At 45.4% G+C, this 27,240-nt stretch overlaps 1 long non-coding RNA gene across 1 annotated transcript; it reads right to left on the bottom strand.

The window, feature by feature from the left end:
• On the bottom strand, positions 1-27,240 carry LOC137532856 (uncharacterized). The gene is made up of 4 exons (XR_011024036.1): positions 27,107-27,240; positions 16,951-17,080; positions 12,390-12,482; positions 1-80 (listed from the first exon to the last, which is right to left on the bottom strand). It is a non-coding gene; the product is annotated as an uncharacterized lncRNA (long non-coding RNA).

Below are 27,240 nucleotides of genomic sequence, written 5' to 3'. Positions count from 1 at the left end.
GCCCCGGTAATATGCTCACTCTTGTCCAGTCTGGGTCTTCTGCTCATGCACAGACCTCCTGCGTTTCCTTTAAAGCGCACCTGAAGTGAGAGGGATATGAAGGCTGTCATATTTATTTTTTTACTTTTAAATAATTCATATTGCCTGACTGTCCTGCTGATCCTCTGCTGATTTCTAGCCATACACCTTGAAACGCATGCAGATCAGATATTTCACTTGTGTTTGACTGGATTTGTCATGGATGCGAGATCATCTCTGTTCTCACATTCATGGACTACATCTCCTGGCATGCATTGCAGCACACACGTGCGACACTGCCCTGGAGCTGAAAATTCATCAGCTGCGGTCTCTCCCTCCTTTTTCTGGAGGACATTGCTGATCCCATACGAACCAGAGGCTACAGGAGCAGTACTCAGTAGGTAAAGAAAGACATTGTGATCTTGTGGTATAGTTCCTTCCCACCCCTCAAAATAATTCCCTGGTGATGTAGTGGTACTAGTGGTATCCTTCCTTCCCCATCTACCAAAATTTTCCTGGTGTTATCCCCCTCCCTCCACCAATCTCCGGCACTGTAAAGCATCCTCGATGGCCTCCTGCAGGACCGGAACGTGAAGAAGGATACGCGTGGCCAGGGCTGCGCAGGAGCGGTCAACTTACAAGTCAGCAGCACCCCAGACCGCTCATGTCGTGGGATGAGGCATGTTCTGCTGTGCCCGGTCCCCCCCTTCCTGGCTGCTACCCCAGCAGGCTACCTATACTGGGGGCAATTATACTACCTATAGGGAGGGGGGGGGGGGGGGACATGGCATCCTCACAAGTTTGCCTCAGGCAGCAAAAAGTCCGGCCCTGGTTGGTAGTATCGAAACTGCACAGTGGCAGAACGGAGGATTTTTTAGGACAGGCGCAGGACAAGACTGCGGCAAGGGGGCCTGGCAGAAGCCCCAGGTAACTTAAACTCTTTGTTTTTTAGTGAATCTTCAGTTCTGCTGTAAAGGAGTGGTCCAAGGATAATAAAAATAAAAAATCCACTTACCTGGGGCTTCTTCCAGCCCCTGGCATCCGTCCTGTGCCCTTGCCGCAGCTCCAATGCCTCCTGGTCCCCTTTGGTGATGAAACCGACCTCGCCAGGTCGGCTTCCATGTCGGCTCTCTCTGTGCTCCAGTGTGCAGTTCACTGGTCACGCTGGAGTCATCTGGACTGTACAGCACAGGCACAGTAGGAATCCTGCGCTGAGGGGACCCAGGCCCACCAGCGTGGAGTGAAGCTGCGGTAGGTAGGGGCTATCGGCAGGTAGGGGCTGTAGCAATGGCGTAGGGCCCGAGGTCGCAGGGGTCGCACATGCGACCGGGCCCGCCTCCTGCAGCCTTGAGGGTGGGGTCCGGCCGGCGGTTAGGCACTTTTTATTTAATTAAACCCCCGTCTGAGCCTCTGAGGCTGTCTCCCTTGCTGTGGCCACTAAAATATTCATATTTGCAGCCCCCCTCCTTCTCCCCCATGCTTCAACTGCTAAACACACACCTCAGATCGCGGCGAGCAGGAGCCAGTCCGGCGCATAGCAACCGAGCGGTGGACTTTAAATGCTGGAGGTGACCGATGATGTCATTTCTTGCATTTGAATCCACAGCGCGGCTATGCTATGTGCCGGTCTGTCTGTCTCCTATCTCCTGCTCGCCGCGATCCGAGGTGTGTGTTTAGCAGCTGCAGCATGGGGGAGAAGGAGGGGGGCTGCAAATATGAACATTTTAGCAGCCGCATGGGAGGCAGCCTCAGACTGGGGTTTAATTAAAAAAAAAAGTACTCTCAGCTCTGGCCCCCTGTGGCGAATCAAGGGGGCTTTGGGGGAGGGGGGCATTACGGGCATGGGGAAGAAGGTGGGTGGGGGACATTAGTGGCATCAGGAGGAGAGGGGCATTAGTTTCATGGGAGAGGAAAAAATCACTACAGTGACATGGGGTGAAGGAGGGTGTCATTTTAGTGGCATGGGGGAAGGGGGCTACCTGTATGGAGGAGGGGCATTTACTGGCATGGGGGAGATAGAGTGGGCCATTTTAGTGGCTTGGGGAGAAGTATGTATCAGGGCTGTGGAGTCTGTACAAAAATCACCTGACTCGACAGTTTATAAAACTACCTACTCTGACTCCAGGTACCCAAAATGACTGACTCCTTGGTCTAATACTTACCATGGCTTTGCATTTGGTATAAAAATAAGCTGACTCCGACTCCTCATTTTATAAAACCTCTGACGCCAGGTACCCAAAATTTCTCTGACTTCACAGCTCTGGTATGTATAGTATAAGCTGTTACTCTGTGCCTTTACTGATAGTAAACCAGCTGCAGTGTGTGCTGATATCTGCTACCTCCAATATGCACAGTATAAGGCCGGGTTCACATTAGCATGCATCCGCCCGTACGCTTGCGTTCCGCTATCTGCTACCTCCAATATGTATAGTATAAGCGGTTACTCTGCGCCTGTACTGATAGTAAACCAGCTGCAGTGTGTGCTGATATCCGCTGCCTCCAATATGTATAGTATAAGCTGCGACTCTGTGCCTGTACTGATAGTAAACCAGCTGCAGTGTGTGCTGATATCTGCTACCTCCAATATGTATAGTATAAGCGGTTACTCTGTGCCTTTACTGATAGTAAACCAGCTGCAGTGTGTGCTGATATCTGCTACCTCCAATATGTACAGTATAAGCAGGGACTCTGTGCCAGTACTGATAGTAAACCAGCTGCAGTGTGTGCTAATATCTGCTACCTCCAATATGTATAGTATAAGCGGTTACTCTGTGCCTTTACTGATACTAAACTAGCTGCAGTGTGCGCTGATCTTTGCTACCTCCAGTATGTACAGTATAAGTGGTTTGCCATGTTATCTGTATTTTGGAGGAACCTCTGCCAAATTATGTGTATTTCTGGTGAAATGCTGTCAAATTACATGTATTTTGGGGGGGGGGGTAACACTGAGGCAGAGCTCAAACTTCCCGGGCAGACCTTTTACACCACTAAGGTCATGTATATTTTGCCCCACCTATGACCATGCCAACATTCTGTTACATGGTCATGCCCATTGATAGGTGATGTAATGTCTGAGATGGAGGACTCAGATTTTATAGTAAAGTGGACCTGGACACTTGCACAGGAGGAAATCAGAGAGAAATGCACCCTGTATGTATTTAGGGGCGTAGCAATAGGGAGTGCAGAGGTTGCAACCGCATTGGGCCCTTGGGACAGAGGGGCCCTCCTTCAACTGCAGTATTAGCTCTCTATTGGTCCTGTGCTCATAATAATCACTTCTATAAATAATTTGAATAGTGGTAATCATTAATAAGCTGTTCCCCATCTCCTTCTTGCACCTCTGAGGCTCTGACTCTGTAGTTGTCCTTGGCAGGTTTTGGTGCGCCGCATGAATTATGTATAGAGTGCTTGAGGGGTCCCAATGCAAAACTTGCATCGGGGCCCACAGCTCCTTAGCTATGCCACTGGGCTGTAGGCATCTCCAGCTAAGTGCATTTTGTTATTCTTATTATGCGTAGATATGTCCTTTAAGGGGAATAGTGGGAACAAGTAAAAAAAAAAAAAAAAGTCAAAAACAACTTTTAGTTTTTGAGAAAATCGATTTTCCAAAATGCAAAGGAAAAATGGTTTTTAAACTCAGAAAAAAATTGTCCTTTGCATTTTTAAAACATGTTTTGACTTGTTTCCACTATTCCCCGCAAACTATGTAGTAATTTGGGGGATGATGGCTTTGCTGTTAACTGATTTATTTAGCACAAAATTATGTGAAATTGCGAAATTATGGTTCCTGATTAGGGTTATGAATAGAATTGTTTATGTTTTTACACAAAATTTCGCATTATGATTTTCCATTGTAATTACAACTTACGATGCAAAATTACAATCAATTGAAATTTGTGCTCATCACTATGCAGGAGTTTTGAGGTGTCCAGTATTATTTAAACAGTTGAGATATAATTCAAATTCATTTTGTCAAGCTCCATTCCTTATCAACCTTTTTGTGTGGCCGAATCTTTGCTTATTATAAGAGCTTGAAGCCCTCAGAGAAGCCTCTGTCACCTTAATAGGGTTGTAATTGAATTTTTGAAAGATATTCGCTCTATAACATCTGGCCCGGTCATGTGACTGCTCACCCTTTAAAGCGCACACGTCGGCCTACCCATAGCAATTATCATCCCTGGTCTGGTGTTTTGTTCATGATAACTGTTCACAATACAGGATAACAGGCCTGATGAAGACCGTGTACAATCAAATAGAAATCAGCTCCTTGAAATCGATTCTGAGCTTTTCCAATTTCCCCAGCCTACACTGGCCCAGGCTGTGAAATTGCCCTGAGATGTGTTAAAATTATAAATAAATAAAACAAGAGGGGCTCATGCATCACAGCAAACGTAGTAAATGCATTCAGTATGCATAGCAGTGTATCATTATCATTATTAATCAGTAGAGATAAAGTTTATGTAAAAAATGTGTTTCACAAAAAACTGTCCTTGTGTTTAAACTGAAATTAAAATAAAAGTTACAAATTTGCTTTTCAGATTACTTTTGAGATATTAAAGGGAAAGGTATTGCTGTTAAACATGCACGGTGGCATAGTGGATAGCACCCTTGCCTTGCAGCGCTGGGTCCCCTCTTTAAATCCATGCCAGAGCACTATATGCACAGAGTTTGTATGGTCTCCCTCTGTCTGTGTGGTCACTCCGGTTTCCTCCCACTTCCAAAAAACATACAGATAAGTTAAAGCAGATCCGAGATAAAAAACTAACTATAGCAAGTAACTTGTCTATATATCTTATCAAAAGTTTAGATGGTTTACACAGTAAATTTAGCTACAAACAACTTCAACAGTATATGATTATTTCTGCCTGTGATACAATGAGAGCAGCCATATTCTGCTTATCATTACACAGGCAAGCTGCTCTGCATCTCCACCCCACAGCCTGTGAAAACTCGCCTCTCCTCCCCTCTCCAGCCCATTGCCTCTGAAATCTCATGCATGCTTTAGCAAAAGCCTCCTCCTCCCCAGGCTGAGCTCCCATGAGCACTTGCAGCATGGAACTCAGAATGCCTAGGTGCTAGAGGAGCTGGGGGCATGGATACATTCATTTTCATGCAATTAGGTAATAAATAAAATTTAAAAAAAGCATTTGGGGGGGGGGGGGGGGGGGAAGAATATCCAATAAAGTATATGTAAGGGGCAGAAAAATGAAGGCAGCAAAAGTTTGTCTCGGATATACTTTAATTGGATTTCCCTTAAAATTGGCCCTAGACTACAATGGGCTATGGTAGGGATTCGATTGTGAGCTCTATAGAAATACTAAGCAGAAATCTATTTGTGTGTTATTGAAATTATCTTTCAGCCAAGTAAGAATTTTTGAAAACTGTTAGTAATCCCAAATTGCAGTTCATTGCTACTAAAGTATCACTACTATGTTTGGAGAACAGACTGCCCAGCTATTCTCAACTACTTACGGTTGAGTTTCTTTCTCTGGGCACTAACATGCACAGACAAATTAACTGGGTGGAAATAACCTAATGATTTTTAATTGGCTGTCAGTTCGGGGCCACGTAGTTTACATCCACATAAAAATATCAATAGCCAGCATAGAGCTTTAACCACTAATTCTAGCTTAGAGCACCATTCAAAAGACAAAAGGAGAACCTTGTCATTCCAATAAATCTCTTACTATTACCCTACTAGTTGGTGGCATGTGCTATGCTGTGTGGGGCAAGGGTGTGCCCGCCATCTCTTCTGATTGTGGCGCATGCCAAGCCTCTGCACGAGCCCCATCCAAGAAGTACCATGGCCAAAGGGGCGTGTCTGAATGACACACACAGATACAGCAAAAGGCTTGGAGATTTTTATTATAGAGGATACCAATGCATACCCAATCGCAGAGTACTAAAAGCTGAAATGCTGTTTATTTCACAAACTGATAGCAGATAAACTTCTATCTTACTACAAGTAGATTACTGGATCTGATCAGCAGTGATGTGATCTTGGCATATTAACAGGAGTCACGGAAGAAAGCAGGCTGAACACCCCTATACTTGGGCCAGTGCACATCAAAAAGCGCTAGCGTAATCGCTAACGCTCAGCGCTTTTTAAAGTGATTTTTCTAGGTGATTCTAGGCATGCGCCTACTGATTTTTTAATCATGCCTACCAATTTTTGGAGCATTTTGGTGTAGTGTTGTTTATTTTTTGTTACAGAAGAGCTGCAACTGAGCAGCATCTGTAACAAAAACGCTTGAAAAATCTCTCTGATCTAGTGCTTTTCAGAGCGATTTTCCACTTTCTTATACTTAAAGGGACACTTAAGTCAAACAAAAAAAATTAGTTTTACTCATCTGGGGCTTCCAATAGCCCCCTGCAGCTGTCCGGTGCCCTCGCCGTCTCCCTCCGAACCTCCTGGCCCCGCCGGCAGCCACTTCCTGTTTCGGTGACAGGAGCTGACAGGCTGGGGACGCGAGTGATTCTTCGCGTTCCTGGCCACAATAGCGCCATCTATGCTGCTATAGCATATATCATATACCACATAGCAGCATAGAGCGTGCGAATGTGTCTGGGAACGCGAAGAATCACTCGCGTCCCCAGCCTGTCAGCTCCTGTCACCAAAACAGGAAGTGGCTGCCGGCGGGGCCAGGAGGATCGGAGGGAGACGGCGAGGGCACCGGACAGCTGCAGCGGGCTATTGGAAGCCCTATGTGAATAAAACTTATTTTTTTTTGTTTGACTTAAGTGTCCCTTTAATATTGAGGCTGAATCGCCTCAGAAATCAGCAGAGATGCTGCAGGACCCACATTTGCGTTTGGGAGAAAATCCCATCGCTCTGCTGTGATCCATCCCATTCAAATACATTAGCCAAACGATTTTCAAAGCGCTGACGTTTTAAAAAGCACTCAGAAGCGCTCTTGGTGTGCACCAGTACTTACAGAAAATGGCAAGAAATGCAGGGCTGTGCTGTACACTCAGCACTATCCCTTCTGTCTTTTTCTTAGTTTTTATGTAATAAATACACAAAATAATTTCCTACCTACTGTAATTTCATCCTGTCCAAAGTGAATGCTGCACTTCTCCATTTCCATAATTAAATAATTCTAGTAACTTAGGGTTATGATTTATTAAAGCATCTCCAGAGGCAATATACTGTAAGTGACCCAGCAAACCAGAACAGATTTTTCTTAAATCTGTTAACACATTGTAAAACTGCAGACCTTGCCTGAATCATAATGAAAGTTAGTGGGCGTTGGAAAGGTATTAAATTTACATTCATGTGACTGTAGTAGTCACATGCAGGCTCTCTTACTATGTATTGTAAAGTCTGAAAGGAAGAATGAATGAATGATGATGAATCCTGGGAGCACACACATATCTACTACTTTAATTAGGTAGCCCTGAATGCGATCTCATATTAGCCATCTAGCCTCCCTTTAGAGAAGCTCTCTATGGCTGTCACCTCCGAAATCACAGGCAACCCCATCTTTAATCTGAACTGTGAGTTGAGATATATGATATTTAAATGTAAAGAAATGTTCAGATACAGCTTGGTATAAATTGCCTCCCATGATTACGGACTTATGTGACGCAATGATTTCATTGAGCCTATGTGTGGTCTTTCCAATGTAACAATTGAATACAAAGATATCGATAGGTCGAAAAAAGTATCAGGAAACCAGCAATGAAGATTAGCTTATTTTTAATATTCCAAAAGTACAAAAAAATACAAAAAACTTCAATCAATAAATCCATCCATAAGTATAGGCCTATTCTAAAATGTAAAGTGCAATAAATCTTTTTGGATAATCTTTTAAGGCCTTAAGAAATTTTCTAAAAAAAAAAATGTATTGCACTTTACATTTTTGAATAGGCCTAAATGTGGATAGTAAACACTTGATATCTAGGATTGAAACTACTATAATGAAGTGTAAAATTGTGGTCGGTCTCTTTAACATTTAAGTCAGATGTCAATTTACCTTGATTTTTAATTATTAAAGTATCTAAAAAAAACAAACACTCGGAGAGCTATACGTCAATGGCAGTCGAATTTGGAGACATTTGGAATGTAAATAATCAATATAAGACACAAGGGTTGACTATAGCCTTGTCCACTAACAGAAAACATCATTATTTTCTCACCACCAACCTTTGGCGTACATCAAAAACAGTTCACAATTATACACACACGCCTCTTCATAGAGGCCCATATAGACGTTGGCATAATGTCCCACATTCAAACTCATCGCGGTACCCATCTGATGAAGAAAAAACAACTGTCAAAAGAAAAATAGTTCTTTCTAAGTATAATACTAAGCAGGGGCAGCAAAATAGTCTCTGTTCTGTATCGAGATCAGTCCTGGTAGACAAATAATGTTCCACCACCTCTACACCACCATCATGTGGGACAGCAGTGTAGAGCAGTGGTCCTCAAAATAAGGCCCATGGGCCGAATGCAGCCCAACGAAACTTTTTCACTGGCCTCCCAAACCCAAATGTATAACTTATAGATGTGGCCCACTGCACCCTTAACCTCCTTGGCGATTATCCCGAGCTGAGCTCGGGGTATGTCACGCAGGAGGATTTCTCAGGCCCTCGTGGGCCAATTTGCATAATTTTTTGTTACTCGCAGCTAGCACTTTGCTAGCTGCGTGTAACTTCCGATCGCCGCCGCTTGCCGCCGATCCACCGCTACCCACCGTGCTGCGCAGCCCCCCCCCCCCCCGACCCCTTGCGCAGCCTGGCCAATCAGTGCCAGGCAGCGCTGAGGGGTGGATCGGGACTCCCTCTGACGTCACGACGTCGATGACGTCATCGCGAGCATCGCCATTGCGACGGGGGAAGCCAAGCAGGAGATCCCGTTCGCTGGCAGCGATCGGAGGGGGTGGGGGGATGCTGCTGCACAGCGGCTAACATGTAGCTAGCGCTAGGCTAGCTACATGATTTATAAAAAAAAAAAGTGCTGCGCCCCCTCCTGGGCGATTTAATTGTATCGCCCAGAGGGTTAAATATCAGCGTATAGAATAGCAGTGCTGGCACCACCCATCCACATACTCTAGAAGCCAGCAAGCAGTAATTTCCTGGCTTCAAATCCAATTCTGCACACACTGTTGTCCAACTGGACGGCAAGTTATCACCTGGGTATGTTTCACTGTCTGGTGCACAAAGACTTCAGGTGCTGCATGACTGAATGGCTGCTGCTGGGAGTTTTCCTCCGGGCATGACTGGGGGGAATCAATAACTAGATTCAATGTAATGTTTTTCAACATCATTTTATGTACAGTACAGACCAAAAGTTTGGACACACCGGGCCATATGCAATTCACTTTTTCACCTGAGTTTTCTCCTAGGTGGAATTTTTAAACTTGTCAATAAAATGCCTTTTAAGCCACCAGCAAGCAAGAAAATACTCAAAATAATTTTGATAGTACTTTTTAACCTACGTTTTGGTACTTTTTTAGTTGAAAAGTGCTCGAAAGTTATTTTAAATTGAAGATGAAAACTTATCTCCTAGGAGAAAACTCAGGTGAAAAAGTGAATTGCATATGGCCCACCTTCTCATTCAAAGAGTTTTCTTTATTTTCATGACTATGAACATTGTAGATTCACACTTAAGGCATCCAAACTATGAATTAACACATGAGGAAGTATAGTACATAACCAAAAAGTGTGAAACAACTGAAAATATGTCATATTCTAGGTTCTTAAAAAGTAGCCACCTTTTGCTTTGCTTACTGCTTTGCACACTCTTGGCATTCTCTTGATGAGCTTCAAAAGGTTCTCTCATCCTACTCTTGTCTTCTTTCACCCTCTTGCATCCTCTTATCCTCTCACTTTGTCTCTTTTCTACTGTGATCCTCTTACATCCTCTCTTGTCCTCTTTCATCTCTTGTCCTCTCTCATCTTCACATTTCCTCTCTTGTTTCTTCTTGTCCTCTTGCATTTTCTCTAAATATGTGCATTCATCCTCTCATAATTTATTGTCTTCTTGCTCTTGGGGTTCATCTCATCCTGGTGTTTTCTTGTGTCCTCTCTTGACTCCTTCCATCCACTTGTGTTTTTTATAATAATCTTTTTCTCTTGCATCCTCTTGTGCTCGTCTCCTGTCATTCTTTTGCATCCTCTTTTGTCTTCTATTTACTTTTCAGGAAATGGTCTGAATTCGGCAAGCCCTTTTGCATAAATAACAACTCTAGTTTTTTAACATTTGCTATATTGCAAAACAGAAAGGGACTTCAGACATTTCAGGGCTGATACTATATGTACCTATGTTTATCTCATCATGTCACATGTCACTTTGGGTGTACTTTAAGTCCTTCCTGATTAACCCTCAATATAAACCTTTTCCTGATGCCCAACCCTAACCTATCCTTAACATACATTTCTTCCTAACACCTATCCCCAACCTCCTAATCTTAATTATTAAATCGAATTGCCCCTACTCTATCCTCTATCATTAAACCTCCTAAATCACCTACTGAAATATGCACAGGAATATCCCCCAACACAAAACAATACTTATCTGTTGTATTCATTAACCACTGGAGCACTAAAATAGATATCCGGCACTTGGTTATACAGTAAATGATTGTTGGGACCCAAACTTTCCAGCTTGCAGTAAGGAGTTGGATATTACTGATAACACTGGATCTATAGCTTTCCCAGTGCTATAATCAGCTACTTAGTGACCTCCTTCCCTTCAAACTGTTCAGGGAGAAGAAACAGCAGATAAACATCTTATACAATGTGTTTCATTGACAGGATGGATCTGGCTTTCATACCATAAAAAAGTCCATGTACACTGTACCAGGAGATTCATGTTATGCTCTGCACTGCATTGCATTTCTGCTCATATCCTAAAGAGGAGCTGTCAGCCATACTATATCAGAAAACAAACAACAACACATATATAAGTAGATAAATACTTGCTCTACTTACATAACATATGTATTGCGCTGTCCACATTTTGATTTTAGTGGTGTTTCTATAGTAAAGAAAGAGAAAATCCTTCTTAGGATTCTCCATTTTGACTGAGGGCCCATTTCCACTATCGCGAATTCGCATGCGTTTTTCGCATGCAAATTCGCATAGCAATACAAGTGAATGGGACTGTTTCCACTTGTCAGGATTCTTTTGCGTTTTTCTGTGCAGAAAAAATTCGCATGGCAGAGCCATCAGAATTCGCATATCGCATACCGCTATGCGAATCGCATACAATGTATTTAATAGAAAATTCGCATGAGGTTTGGGTATGCGAATTTTCGTGCGAATTCGCATGAAAATTCGCATAGAAACAATGGAAAAGCACACCAGCACTGCCATGGTTAAATTCGCATACATCGTCTTCCATGCGAATTTTCATGTGAATTCGCACGAAAATTCGCATAGACCCGCATGCGAAATTCGCATCCGCATGCAAATTTTTACCGCTGCAATTCGCACCGCACAAGTGGAAATGCAGCCTGAGTCTTTCTTGAAGCTAATCCTGATGTAATTTCCTCCCTTACTCTCCTCTGCCTGATTATGTATGCGTTGCCCACCCTCCTCCCAGTCTTCAGGTATTCCCACCCAGCACTGCAATATAAAGTGCATTGTCTCAGCATGAGAAATATTGGCCAATAATAGAGGAAGAGAGGTGTGGGAGGGGAAAACAGGAGGGAAAGAGGCTTCAGCCAATCAGGCTGCATTGGTTAAGTCTGAGGGGAAAGTAGAGAAGCAAAAAAGGACAACCCAGCATGCCCTGCAACTTCCTTTGTGCGGCAATGTAACAAATAAGTCAGGTAAACTGGGGAATGATAATTTGGCAACAAGAAAAGTAATAGTGATTTTTAACTTTTGGATTGCCTGGTTAGCATACTTATTACTTGTTTACCAGATAAAAATAAAGAATTGATTTTATGCCCGACAGTTACACTTTAAAATGGAAGAAAATTCAGTAATGCAAGCACACTGGATTATCATTCAGGATCCCATTTCAAGGTATTTTAAACCAAGCTAGGTATAAAGTTCTGCACCCAACTAACGATTTGTAAACGATGAGCGATCGTTTCCGCGATCTTGTGACATGGGTACAGGTGCGCGGTTATGGGAACAACATTTAACAATGTGCATCGATAATGACTGTCACAGCAAACTGGATCTTGAAGATCCCTGACAACTCCATGCAAAGTACCACTTTGATTTCCAGTTAGCGCCCATCATGTGCCATCGCGTAACGTCACGTGTAGCCGCCGCCCAGAAGACGGACAGTGGAATGCTCGTCGTCGTGGGACGTCGCTAGGATCCATCTTCCTCCGTCCGGTGGTGAGAATTCAGCTTTAGTGCACCACCACTTTAAATATGAAGTCTGCTTTAAATTCTAGGTGACAACTTACCCGATTAGGCTCAGCAGTGGTTCAGCTTTTCTAAACTTTCCCAAACACACTCCAGCAGTCTGCGGGGCATGGTATATGAGCTTCATTTCATCCCTAATGTAGTAATTATAACAATTTAGCAGAACGCAAAAAAAGAGTGACAAATCAGAGAAGTACATTTCACAGCAGAGGGTTTAATAACATTTTTATGGGGTAGCAAGTTGTTTAAAAATGTTTTAATCAATCTCATCTGCTCCTAAAATCTGCAAGAGGTCCTCTGTAGAGGAAGAAGGTATATTACAAGCTAATAGCCATCTGTCATGTGAAAGTTAGTACCACTGACAGGCAAAGGAGAGAGAAGGGAGCTGTTATGTGTTTATATGAAAAAACAGCTTCATTTTAGAAGTATAAAAGTCTTCTAGCAGTGCTTTGAAGTTCATCATTAAAAGTATGTAAATGTACTTAAAATTGTAATTCACTTAGTGTAAATGAGACAGAAGCCTTTTACCTTCATATACTTTTTAATTCCCCCTCTCTTAGCAAAGTCTTAAAGTGTAAATGCAGTCAAACCATTTTATTTTAGTTTTGGTTAGAGTGGGGAGATTTAGATTCCTGCCAGGCTTTTATGTCGCTTTTAAAATGAAAACACAGATTGATGAGATTAGTCACGGTAAGCTGATGTTTTTCCCATGTATATCTTAAAGGGGCACTATGGTGAAATATTTTAATATTTAAAATACGTGCAAACAGACAAATAAGAAGTACGTTTTTTCCAGAGTAAAATGAGCCATAAATTACTTTTCACCTATGTTGCTGTCACTTACAGCAGGTAGTAGAAATCTGACAGAAGTGACAGGTTTTGGACTAGCCCATCTCATCATAGGGGATTCTCAGGGATTTATTTATTTTCAAAAGCACTTAGTGAATGGCAGTTACTCTGTCCAACTGCCAAAAAAACAGTGTAGCGAGCAGGGAAGCTGCCCAGCATCATTGTTTAAATACTTTTAAGTGAATATCTTTATAAATAATAAAAGCCTTGCTGAGAATCCTCTATGAAGGGATTGACTAATCTAAAACCTGTCACTTCTGTCAGATTTCCACTACCTACTGTAAGTGACAGCAACATAGGAGAAAAGTAATTTATGGCTCATTTTACTCTAGAAAAAAAACGTAATTCTTATTTGTCTATGTTTGCACATATTTTACATTTTTCACCATAGTGCCCCCTTAATGAAGATTTAACTTCTTAAAGTCCGCCCCACGCCAATGGGCGTGGTCACGGCGGCAGCCCCAGGACCGCCTAACGCCAATTGGCGTCAAGTCCTGGGGCTGCATTTTGCAGGAGATCGCGCACTTCTCCTGCTCAGGGGGCGGAGCTCCGCCCCCTCTTCAGTCTACGAGCGGCAATCGCTGCTCGGGAGACTGATCGACAGTGTGATCGCCATCTATTTACATGTACAGCACTGCGATCGGCAGCAGCGCTGTACTGGGGACAGAGACTGGGGAGTGATCGGCTGTCATAGGCTGAAGCCTATGACAGCTGATCACCCTGATTGGCTGGTGAGGGGGAGGGAGGTAGGGAGCAGGAAAACACAAATAAAAAAAGCAACATTTATTAAAAATAAATAAAAGAAATATTTATAAAACAAAAAATAAACAACTGTGGAGCAATCAGCCCCCACCAACAGAGAGCTCTGGGGAGACAAGGGGGGGGGGGAATCACTTGTGTGCTGTGTTGTGCGGTCCTGCAGCTTGGGCTTAAAGCTGAAGTGACCAATTAACAATAAAAAGGCCTGGTCTTTAGGGGGGTTTAACACTGCGGTCCTCAAGTGGTTAAAAAAAAAAGTCAGCATTTTCAGTTTGGCTTTTAGTTTGGATCTCTGTATTGCAAGGATCAATGGCAAATGCATATATATAAAACAGAGGCCTACAGCTCCTTAGCTATGCCACTGCTCTCAGCATGAGTGATTACAGCACTGAGAAGAGAATTTTTGTGCTGCAGACAGCAATTGGAGCTCTGTCAGACAAGGAGGGGGGGCCCACCAGAGACCTGGAGGCGGGGCCCACCGATGGAAAAAACTGTACTACTGTGGCTCAGTCTGACCCTGGAGGACTGTGATAAAATTTCAGCCTCTCCCTTATTTAGGATCCAGCTTTTGAGGGTGGAACTCAGGGTCAGCCCCTGGGCTGGAGGTTGGGGTGTCCCTTTATTTTGGAGAGAATCTTAAAACCCAAATATATGACATTGTTGAATGCATATAATAGCAGAAAATTCACAATCCCCAAATAATATGGATCACATTATCCAGACACAAATAGTGTGTGACATTCCTTTCCTGAGAAGTTTAACCACTATTGGACCACCAGTAGTATTAAAACGTCCAGTTGGTCCCTGTTAATGGACCAATGGATGTTTTAAAACATCCAGTGTTTCTGAAGCACATGCGCATGCACGGGCGCGCGCACGTGCAAACCTGACAAGGTCAGCATCTGCAACGGAGGCAGAACTGCGGCAAGGGACAGATAGGTTGCCAGGGGCGGAAGAAAGCCCCAGAAAAGTAAATTTTTTTTCACCTCACACCTTTAACCTAGCTCGGGCTAGCCGCCGCAGGGGATCACATGGCCCGAGAGGATTTTATGTAGCAAAATGTGTTTTATATCTGTTAGCTAGCACTTAGCTAGCTAACTATGTTCCCCAAGTGCCTCCACTCCCCCCTGATCTCTGCGATCGCCGCCGTAATATGTACCCCACAGGGATCCCACGATGGCGCCGCCTCCCAATCAGCTCCAGGCCTCACTATAGCGGCGATCGGGCCTGCGGATGACATCATGACGTCATCTCCGATTGTCGTCCTAGCGATGAGTGAAGCTCAATGGGAAGCTGCGGCTCTCGCGGGATCGCGGAGGGGTACGTATTGCCGGCAGCCATCGAAGGGGTGCTAAATGGTGCGGCGGGGCTTGGGGGACATAGTTAGCTAGCTAAGTGCTAGCTAGCAGATATAAAACACATTTTGTTACAAAAAATCCTCCCGGCGGACGCCACCTCTGAAACTGTGTACCGCCAGGGAGGTTAAGGCAGGGTACACACTTGCAGAGCCATTTTCCTCTGTGATTTCCGGGTCTCAGTTGGCTTTTGCATTTGTGCTGTTGCGCTTGCACTTAACGTGTACGTTTTCCGGGTACGTTTCCACGTTTCTGACAGCATGTGCATTATGCGAATGTGCACGCTGTGCGTGAAAAATAGAAAGTTGTGCAATTTAAAAATGCGTGGAAAAACAAACACAAAACGTGAACAAACAATACATACAGCTATTGACTTCAATAGCATGTATAATCGTGCACGTTTTGCCGTCCATGGGAAAACACGCACACACGCATCTAGTGTTTTTCCTGCCTAAAGGAAACCTTAACTTCCTCGCGTTTCTGAAATCGCACAGCTTTCTGCTTTTTTCCACACACGCACACGCTCGCATACGCACCGCAAATGCAGAAAAACAAAAATGTTCACGGAAAAAACATTTGCGTTAAGCACAAAGGAAAAAGCCAACACAAGCTTGGGAATCGCAGGGAAAAGCATCCCTGCAAGTATGTGCCCTGCTTTAAAGTGCACATGCAGGTGTACGTCGTGTGCTGTAGAATCACAACACTCACAAATGCTTTTAGTGTGTTTCCTGCCTAAAGAGAACCTTAACTTACGCGTGTTTTTAAATTGCAGCTTTCTGCTTTTTTCCCACACGACACACATGTTCACATACAGTACATGCAGCCGCAAATGCAGAAACGATCAAGGAAAACCGTTAGCCTTAAACGCTTGTGCTGCTCTGCATTAGAGAAGGGGGGTCACATCTGACTACCTATACTGTGGGACAGGGGTTCTCATAATGACCTCGTAAATGCAAAAATTGCATAATTACGGGCCAATTTCTGCATTTACGACCTCAAAATCATTATTCATAATCTGTGAAGCACCGCCACTGCCAAGCACTGCTGGAATTGTTGACCCTTGGGACCAGGAGGCTGCTGGGTGAGAACATGCTGGCCCCCGCCAGGAGCAGGAGCAGATGTGGCTGACCACAGGGGACTGAGAGTTGGTTGCGTGGGGCAAACCTGCTGCCAGCCCTCCGCATGGGAGATTTGCCCTACATCCCCTGTCTGGCCCATGTCTTCAACCTGGTGGTGCCGAGGTTCCTGCGCACCCACCCAGGCATGGGCAATCTGCTGGAAGCAGCATGGAAAATTAACAAACAATTACTTTTTTTCAGGACCTATTTTTTGTACAGATCCATGGAACGGCAATTGGCTCGAACGTGGCCCCGTCCTATGCCAATTTATTTATGGAAATGTTTGAGGAGGCTTTTGCTTATTCTAACCATCTTTTTTAAAAACATGCAAAGGTTTGGCTTCTCTACATTGATGATAGTTTCTTTGTATGGGCAGGGCCACATTCGAGCCTAGACTTTTTTTTGTTCAGGAACGTCACTCCAGGTATGCTTTTAGTCAATTGACCACTCACTGGAGTTAAACGGTGGTCGATTTTTTGGACGTTAGGGTTGAGAGGACAGAAACAGGTTTGAGTACTGACCTTTACCGTAAGCCTTACTAAGGTTGAAGAGTTTCCATCCACCATCCTTAAAATCAGCTATCCAGAAGTCACAGTTGCTTAGAGTTGAGAGGATTGTGTAGGATGATGCAACTAAATAGGTCCGGTTGAACTAAAAGAAATGTAAATTTAGGCAATGGGGATACCCGGAAAGGGTGTTAGATGTAAACTTAAAGAAGAACTCCAGAGAAAATAATGAAATAAAAAAAAGTGCTTAATTTTTACAATTATGTATAAATGATTTAGTCAGTGTTTGCCCATTGTAAAATATTTTAAATCCCTGATTTATATTTTGACATTTAATACATGGTGACATTTTTACTGTTGGCAGGTGATGTAGCTTCTGCATGCTTTTTGGCAGTTGGAAACAGCTGTAAACAGCTTTTTCCCACAAGGCAACAAGGTTTACAGACAGGAAACTGCCAGAAGTACCTCGGTACTCAGAGCTTCTTGTGGGAGGGGTTTTACCACATTATCAGTCATACAGCGCCCCCTGATGGTCTGTTTGTGAAAAGGAATAGATTTCTCATGTAAAAGGGAGTATCAGCTACTGATTGGGATAAAGTTCAATTCTTGGTCGGAGTTTCTCTTTAAAAGAACCCTGACGATCAAAACAGAGACATAGAACAGGTGATCATATACCATTTGTGATGAGGTACTCCATGGCTGCTGGCCATTTAAAGAATATACTTCAGAGGAGGTGGCACCTTCTGGGGAATGAACTGAGTAGAGTTCCTGAATTTTGGGACCCTCCTCTGTTCTCCTTCAGGAGGGCACCATCCATTAAGGATAAAGTGGTCAGATCTGACATCAGGGGGACCAAAAGGAGGGATAAGATTGAAGGAAGTTCTGTGTTGTTTCCGTGTTTGCCTTGTTCTCAATGTACAAATGTGATAAGGGGGTCTTCTGTCTCTCACCCTCCGAGTAATAAAACATTCAAGATTAAGGGGAGATTTTATTGTAGTTACAATTTTGTTGTATACTGCATAAAATGCCCTTGTGGACTTTTGTATGTTGGAGAGACCACTCAGAGTGTTAGGGACAGAATCTCCTCCCACAAATCTACAATTAGGACACACATAATAGATTTACCTGTTCCAGCACATTTTGAAGAACATAGACATTTAGTGTCTGATCTGAAATTTCAGGTTTTAGAACAGGTTCCACGCCCTAGAAGGGGTGGTAATTGAGAAATGTTATTGTTAAGGGTAGAAGCCCAGTGGATAAAACGTCTTGACAGTTTATGCCCATTGTTTAATTTGGGAGTAGGATCTGCATAAGATTCTGTAAACATTTAGGATGTGTGAGAAAACGCGGAAAAGCCGCCGCGTGTGCTTAAAGCAAGGTGGCTGATTCCGCGTCCAACACGGCGGTTTGCACGCGTAGGAACGCATCTGGGACTGTGGCAGAACGTGGAAGGGCCACCGCATGTTCTAACAGCAAAGCGGCTGTTTCCGCGTCCAAGGCGGCGGTTTGTACGCAGCAGCGTGCCTTTGGTGTGGCTGGGTCTGTTAGTCCACATGGACGAAAGGAGAGCTACGCGCGCGCGGGCCAGAAGTAAGGGCCTTTATACCAGCAGGGAAAGTGTCAGCTGATCAGGACGATCAGCTGATTCCTGCTGGACTCATGATTGGCTGAGTGGCTCGGGCGGGGCAGCAGAGTTCAGCAACTATATATTCTGCTTGCTTGTCAGTTGCTGGTTGTCTGCCATTGGGATCACTACGTGGAAGCATTCAGACCATAGTCAGACCCTGATAGTGTGTTTGAACCAGGTGGACCTGGGAATATACACTGAGCCAGATTACCTTGTACTGTTATTGTTTATTATTTGTTAGACCAATTCCAGGGTGTTGAGATCAAGGCCCTCACACCCCAGACTAAGAATACTGTGTATCTTCTGTGTATTCTCTAGCATAGTTCCAGGGTGTTGAGATCAAGGCCCTCACACCCAAGACTAGGGAACTGTATTGTCCTTATGTTATACTCCAGACTAGTTCCAGTTTGTTGATGATCACGGACCTCACACCCAAGACTAGGGAATTGTATTATCATTTATGTTATACTCCAGACTAGTTCCAGGGTGTTGATGATCACGGACTTCACACCCAAGACTAGGGAATTGTATTATCATTTATGTTATGCTCCAGACTAGTTCCAGGGTGTTGTGACTATGGACCTCACACCCAAGACTAGGATTGTGCTATTACTGTATTACGTTAGCCCTGTTCAGGGCAAGACCTTCCATATTAGCAGCAGGGTTTCCTGCAACCCAGCCTGGGTCCATCTCCTAGGGGTCCACAGGCCTCAGGAATATCACCCGTAGTCAGGGGTGAGTTCCTAAAGTGTCTCAGGCCGCCGGCTCCTCTGGTGGTCTTTACTCAAAATTATTACTGTTGCACCAAACACTCACTTATCCATAGGTGTCCAGAGGTTACCAATATATCTGATTATCGGTGATACTGCAGATCATCAATAATCGGGTATATATCTGCATTCTTGGTGATGCTGCAGATCGCCAATAATCAGATTCTCTCTGCATGCTGACACCAATCGTTACAGGATGTCTATTTTCTATGCACTATTGTTTTTGACTGTGTTTTAAATGTTTTCTGGTATCAGGTCTTGGTGGGTACATGGGGCACATAGGAGCTATTCTTCTTTGTATGTATGCCTTTCAATTTCTATGAGATAGACTTGGGTTGTAGACTGTGTGCCCTCTTGACTGACACGTGAGGTTATGTTTTTTTGTAGATTTCCCCATGTGAGGACACACTGCCCAATGGGGCAGTAGATTTCCCCATGTGAGGACACTGCCCAATGGGTGCTGCTCCAGTCTTTTTTCACTGGAGATGGCGAGGTATAGCCCTTTTTTTAGATTTAATGTGATTGATAGAGATGGCCCAAATGGTTCAACCGCAAACTTATTCGCAGTTCGCGTTTGCGGTGAACCACAAACTTTATGCGAGTTCGACCCGCCCCCTATACTACATCATTAGGCTCAATTTGACCCTCTACATCACAGTCAGCAGACACACGGCAGCCATTCAGGCTACACTCCCTCCTGGAGCCCCCCCCCCACTTATATAAGGCAGCTGCCTCGGCCATTATTTCTCTTGGTGTGGCTGCAGTAATTAGAGAAGGGAGAGGAACCTGCTGTAGACATAGGGAAAGCTTAGTTAGGCTCTTGTAGGCTTGTTAGCTTGCTCCTTGCTGATACTTATTGCTAAGAAGCACCCCAAAACAGCTCTTTTGAGAGCTAATGTTCTTTTGATGTGTTTTTTTGTTTTTGTAGCCCACTGACACTTGCATATACAGCCCTGTCTGTCGCAGCTAGCTCTTGGTAATTGCTATACTGTGCAAGGCTCAGCACATTCAGTGACTACCCTTTCACTGCACCTGTGTGGGACAGCTTCATATTTGTAATACCAGTTACTGCATACCTGTTCGTGTTTACTGCACCTGAGTGACAGCACACAGCATGCAGTGTTATATATACCAGTCACTGCATACCTGTTCTTGTTTACTGCACCTGAGTGACAGCCATGGGCGTCCCTACATATGGCAAAATAGGGCAGTTGCCTCTCCCTGGCCGCCAGCTGCCCCCCCCTGGCCGTCCACTACTAACATTTGTTAAAGTTCCCGATCGTTCATTCATTCTCCCCACAGCGCTCTTACTACAGTCTCCTTCCGCCCCCTGGCCAATAGAGACACAGCTCTTCCCCACCTCTCCGCCCCTTCCTTATAGCATAGTATCCTATCCACAGAGCTTGTGGATCTGCCACTGGCCCGCCTTTGCCCCGCCCCCACCAGCCAGACGTTCGAGGTCTCGAATGCTGCTACAATGCATCCCCCTGAATGTGATAACATGGCAGAGGTGAGGGCGAGCTGCGGGGGTGGGAGACTGGAATCAGCGTAGAGGAGAGAGGACAAGTCTCCTGACAGGCAGCTGTTCCCTGTGTGAGCCCAGACTCGTATATCGGCATGTAGCATATGAACAGTAGGATGCTGATATACACAGCTCTGAGCGGCTCACAGTGCATAGCTGCCTGTCAGGAGACTCACACATCCCCTGCTCTAATCAGCGCTGCTGCCAGGAGATCAGGAGATTGTCACTCCTGATAAAAACAGAGACTGACCACCTGCTGGGGAGAAAGAGCAGCAATAAATACATACATGCTGACAGTGTGGGGGGAAGGGTGGGGAAATAAACAAGGGCACACTAAGTTAGAACAATTATCTAGGACTTTGCTCAGGGACCAGGGTGCCCATAGATCTAACGATTGTGGGCAGATCCACTAAGAGACAGATCTCTCTCTGACTAATCTGATCAGAGAGAGATCTGTCAGCTGCCCATACACCACAAGCTGATTCTCGATTGATTTCAGCATGAACTCTGTCGAGAATCAGCCTTGTGACCCCACATCCACCCCTGCACTGACCCCATAATGTAAAGTGTGTCCCCGGGTTCCCTGTGCAGTGTATGTTACCTGTCAGTGTCCGTCTCTGCACTGCCTCACATACATATGCTCTACGTAGTTGTCGGGGTATGCGTATACATCAACATGCACCCACGTATATGGCAGTAGCCACCCAGGATGTGTGTATGTGAAGCAGTGCTGAGACATTGGTGGACACAGACAGGTAACGTACACGCACAGGGCACCTGGGCGCACACTTTACATTGGGGGACAGCACAAGGGGTTCTGTAGCGTTCGTGGGGGTCCCTTTCACTACCTGAACTGGGGGTCCCTGTCACTACCTGAACTGGGGGTCCCTGTCACTACCTGAACTGGGGGTCCATTTCACTACCTGAACTGGGGGTCCATTTCACTACCTGAACTGGGGGTCCCTGTCATTACCTGAACTGAACTGGGGGTCCCTGTCACTACCTGAACTGGGGGTCCCTGTCACTACCTAAACTGAATTGGGGGTCCCTGTCATTACCTGAACTGAACTGGGGGGTCCCTGTCACTACCTGAACTGAACTGGGGGTCCCTGTCACTACCTGAACTGAACTGGGGGTCCCTGTCACTACCTGAACTGGGGGTCCCTGTCACTACCTGAACTGGGGGTCCCTGTCACTACCTGAACTGGGGGTCCATATCACTACCTGAACTGGGGGTCCATTTCACTACCTGAACTGGGGGTCCCTGTCATTACCTGAACTGAACTGGGGGTCCCTGTCACTACCTGAACTGGGGGTCCCTGTCACTACCAGAACTGAACTGGGGGTCCCTGTCTTTACCTGAACTGAACTGGGGGGTCCCTGTCACTACCTGAACTGAACTGGGGGTCCCTGTCACTACCTGAACTGAAGGTCCCTGTCATTACCTGAACTGGGGGTCCATTTCAGTACCTGAACTGGGGGTCCCTGTCACTACCTGAACTGAACTGGGGGTCCCTGTCACTACCTGAACTGGGGGTCCCTGTCACTACCTAAGCTGTGGGTCTCTGTCACTACCTGAACTGGGGGGCTCCTTTCACTACCTAAACTGTGGGTCTCTGTCACTACCTGAACTGGGGGGCTCCTGTCACTACCTAGACTGTGGGTCTCTGTCACTACCTGAACTCGGGGGGCTCCTGTCACTACCCACACTGGAGGGCTCCTGGCGCTACCTTAACTATCCAGGCCAGCCAGCCCAGCATCACCACCAGTCAACCAGCCCAGAATCACTGCCAAAAAGGCCACAGCATCACTGCCAGCCAGGCCAGCCCAGCATCACCGCCAGCCAGGCCAGCCCAGCATCACCGCCAGTAGAGGAAAATTCAGAAGCCAGGTGAGAGGTGTCTACCATATTAAGGGGCATTCTGTCTATATTGTGAAATGCTGTCTATTTATGTGCCTCATGACTGCTGAATTTGTCTTGTTGGGGGCCTCACGGTTTGTTGGGAGCCTCATGATTGCTGAATTTGTCTTGTTGGGGGCCTCATGATTTGTTGGAGGCCTCATGATTGCTGAATTTGTCTTGTTGGGGGCCTCATGATTGCTGAATTTGTCTTGATGGGGGCCTCATGATTGCTGAATTTGTGTTGTTGAGGGTCACATGATTGCTGACTGCGAGACTATGGAAAAAGCTGAATCATCATCATGATAGCATTAAACCTACTTTTTTAGTTTTTTTAAAAACAGAAAATGAAAACTGGGACGTTCTAAAAAGATGAATACATTTTTCAGGAGTAGGATGGATGAAATTGTTTATCTTCACAGTTTATTTTCAACTTGGATTTTCCATAATGTTCATGTACGAGTTAAAACGTTTGTATTTAGTTTAAATTGCCATGTTGGTACTTTGCGATAGATAAGTGACTTTTGGGTTGCAGTTTGGACACTCGGCCTCCAAAAGGTTCGCCGCCACCACTGTCCTAGTCTAATGTCCCACCATTGCTTAATTCATGTAAATTTAGCTCCACCCGTGACCACACCCTCATTCTGGTCCTTGGCCACACCCATTTTTTGGCGCGGCGCGCTACGCGCGCCGCACAGCTTACCGCCCCTCCTTTTTGCCCCCCCCTGGAAAATTTTCTGCGGACGCCCATGGTGACAGCACGCAGTGTTATATATACAAGTCACTGCATACCTGTTCACGGTACCTATGTGTGTGACAGCTAAACATTTGTAATACTAGTCAATGCATACCTGTTCACGGTACCTGTATGTGTGACAGCTGCACATTTATAATGCTGGTCACTACATACCTGTTCACGGTACCTGTGTGCATGACAGCTGCACATTTGTAATACTAGTCACTGCATACCTGTTCACGGTACCTGTGTGTGTGACAGCTGCACATTTGTAATACTAGCCACTGCATACCTGTTCACGGTACCTGTGTGTGTGACAGCTACACATTGTATTGAAATCAGTCACTGCATACCTGTTCACTGCACCTGTGTGACTGCACATTTTATTAGTCAAGTCAGTGCATACCTTTCACTTCATCCCCCCCAATATGGACAAAACAAAAAGGCAGAGCCAGAGGCAGGCCACCTGGCAGATCTGTTCGAGGTCGTGCTGTCGTGATTTTGTGCGGCCCTGGACCAAAGTACAGTGTTCCGAAGGCATGTGCCATCAACCCCCAAGATTGTCAGGACGTAGTTGACTATTTAACACAGAACACCTCATCTTCCTCAGCTTCCGCACGGAACCATGACATATCTTCCTCCTCTGCTCTGATTCTGGCACCCCACTTAACACTCAGTTGGCCACCACCATCAAAGTGCCATCATCCCAGGGCTCAGCGGTGTGTACATTTTTTTGTGTGTCTGCCTCAGATGAGAGCAATGCCATCTGTACTCTCTGCCACCAAAAATTGAGCCGTGGAAAGACCAAGACCCGCGTAGGGACAACTTCCTTACGAAGGCACATGATGACAAAGCACAAACTGCAATGGGATGACCACCTGATGAAAAGCAGCACACAAAGGCAAAGCCACACACTGCAGTGGAAAATACTAGGCTGCAATTATTTCTCAAAAAAGGTGATACCCAAACTGTACATTGATGTTGAAAGGCAAGTGGTGTCATCTCTGGCACACAGCGTTGGGTCAAGGGTCCTGCCCGAAGACTAAGTCAGTCCCCACACACAGCATCTCTGCCTGCACGCCGTGTGACTGCCTGCCCCAAGACTAAGTCGGTCCCCAGTCCCCGCACAGCATCTCTGCCTGCAGGCCGCTTGACTGCCTTCTCCGCCACCACCAACAAGGTCCAGGACTCTAGGTGGATTCCTGAATTTTTAAGGCCGCCGCTAGCAGCGGCTGCTATAATAATTTTTCTGGTGCATGTGTCTATTCCCCATCATGATTGCTGCCTTGCCGCGGTGAAGGGGCATGCGTAACACAATGAAGCAATGACTGCCGGCTATATGAAAGTGTTGGGGCACACCTAAGATAATAAGGTCGTTGCTTCATTGTGGACTGACCAAATTCGAACAGCCGGACAGTCACTGTTGTTCTATCATTGAGCTACCACAGCCCGGCGACCATATGGGCTTGAAAACCGCCATGGCCTGCACTCTCGCCATGGAGCGCACCAGTCCAGTACGGCCATCACTACACAAACAGCTGTGTGCGGTGCGTTACACAGTGAGTTTGGTGTGTTAGTGTGAAGCAGTACACTAAGTACACTACCTATAAGATGGATAGGGCTGCGCTGCTTGAAGGGCTTTCTGCCAATGATATAATTTAACAAATGTCTTTACCCAGTATGCAGACAATAAAAGTTCCTTTTAAACACTATAAAAGTCCATCCAGTTGTTAAGACGAGAAGAAAGTAGTTTTGTCAGACCTTACTGCAGACAACAAAAAGTCAGTGTAAGCCGTGGGATCGCTGTTTCACTATTCCAGAGAAGTCATATATCAAGCTGCTGAACTGCGCTCTCCACTTTCCTATAAATTACAGAACAGATTGCACATAGCGTAACTCCATAAAACACACACATGCCCCCGTGTCTCAGTGTATAAGTGCACCACTCGTGAATCCACTCCCAATCTAAAATGCACTCACCGGATTCCAGCCACCTCAAACAACAGGTGGATCTAGCGTTTGATTCAAACACTCCAATTGGCACTTGAGATCTTCAATCTTTCTTTAATATCACCATAAAAATATCTCCAGAGTACATAAAACATAAAAATGAAACCATCATAGTGTAAACTGCAGGAATATAGAAAATCACCCGCGCAATGATTGCGCACTCACGTAGACTGACTTGTCACATTGCATATCACATAAGGGTGGCAGCGGGGTCTGTCCTGGCATCTGGGGTGAGGTTTACCGGCGTCCGGTCCCTCTCCTTGCACCCGTGTGCCCAGTCCTCGCTATCAGTGTTCCCTCTGCGGTGTGCTAGTCTCGATACTCCTCGTGTGCAGTGACGTCAGACGCGCCGGCCGGAGCTCCGCCCTACGCGTTTCATCCAATCAGACTCATCAGGGGCCCTGTTAACCGTGAATACTACAACTGGTCTGTTGCCCGCAGCCAGCTGGTTCCGTTTTTGGCGACTATCCAGTCGCCGGGCCAGCTCTACTTGAGTGTCCCTCGATTGTGCTTGCGTTGCTCGGGCCATCCTGCGAATGCGCAATGGACCTGATTCCTTTGGGCAACATTGCTGAGTTACACAAACGCGAGTCAGCTGTGTAGCGGACGACACACTCTGTTGCTATGCGGGGGCGGAGGGACGAAGGCGCAGTGCATGCATGATGTCACACGGCGGTTGGGGGAGTAGCATTTTCAAAACATTCGGTTACGGCTTGAGTGAGTTGATCGGCCAGGTGGATTGTTTGCAGGTAGGCGGTCTGGGGTCACAATGCACACCCTTGATTATCTTTATTATATTGTGATTAGCTTTCGTCAGCAAATTGTGAGAACAGAGAAGCGTACAGCATCAGGCTAATCAATATACAAAGCAATCGATATCATAGAAGAAAGCAACATAGATAACCTAAACGCACTGCTACTAGGTATGAATGTTGTATACTACCCCACCTCTTGTCCCCCCATTTCCTTATATTGTACGCTCACAAGGGCTGGGCTCTCTCACCCTTTTCTGTCTTGAAATTTGGTACACATTTATTCATATTAATTTTGACACTGTCATTACCAATTCTGTGTTTTGTACCAACTCTGTATTTCATATATGGCTGTATACCGTTGTCTGTATTATTTTATACCCCATGATTGTTTCTTACTTTGTGCAACGCTAAGGAATATGTTGGCACTAAATGATTCAATAATAATAATGATAACAATAATCTATCTAAAATAATAATTCTGATGACTACAGCCTCCAGAGGTGCACCACAGCACAAAGATCGCTCCGGAGTAATCCTGGTGAAATCACAACATGGCATTGACTCTTCTAAGAGCGGTGCTCAAACTGCAGTGGTGCACCTGTGGGACCCCTGGAAGAGGTGATGTCCTCCACCCAGCTCCTCAATCACAGAGGGGTCTACAGAGGAGGTGGGCAGTCGAGGTAGCCTAACAGACGGTCACCTCTCCTCGCTGTAGGCCATCAGAGCAAAGTGGATGACTCCACATTTTTACCCGCGGACGCAGCCACCACATCTGCATACCGAGAGGGAGGTTAAAAAAGGAACCTGGGCAGTGTTGTTTTTTTTAAAGAAACAAAGTGTTAAAGGCTCACCTGTCCACTGGCGCGACTCCTGGCCTCCTCCAGTGACCTCACTGTGAGCTTCTGTTCCACGCGACACTGTTGCATCTATTTGAAATCTGTCTGCTGTGAGTGGGCAGGCAACAGAATCCTCTCAGAACAGATTC

Source organism: Hyperolius riggenbachi, chromosome 9 (genome assembly GCF_040937935.1).
Source record: "Hyperolius riggenbachi isolate aHypRig1 chromosome 9, aHypRig1.pri, whole genome shotgun sequence".
Classification (NCBI taxonomy): domain Eukaryota; kingdom Metazoa; phylum Chordata; class Amphibia; order Anura; family Hyperoliidae; genus Hyperolius; species Hyperolius riggenbachi.
This window is presented reverse-complemented; position numbering and strand designations above follow the sequence as displayed.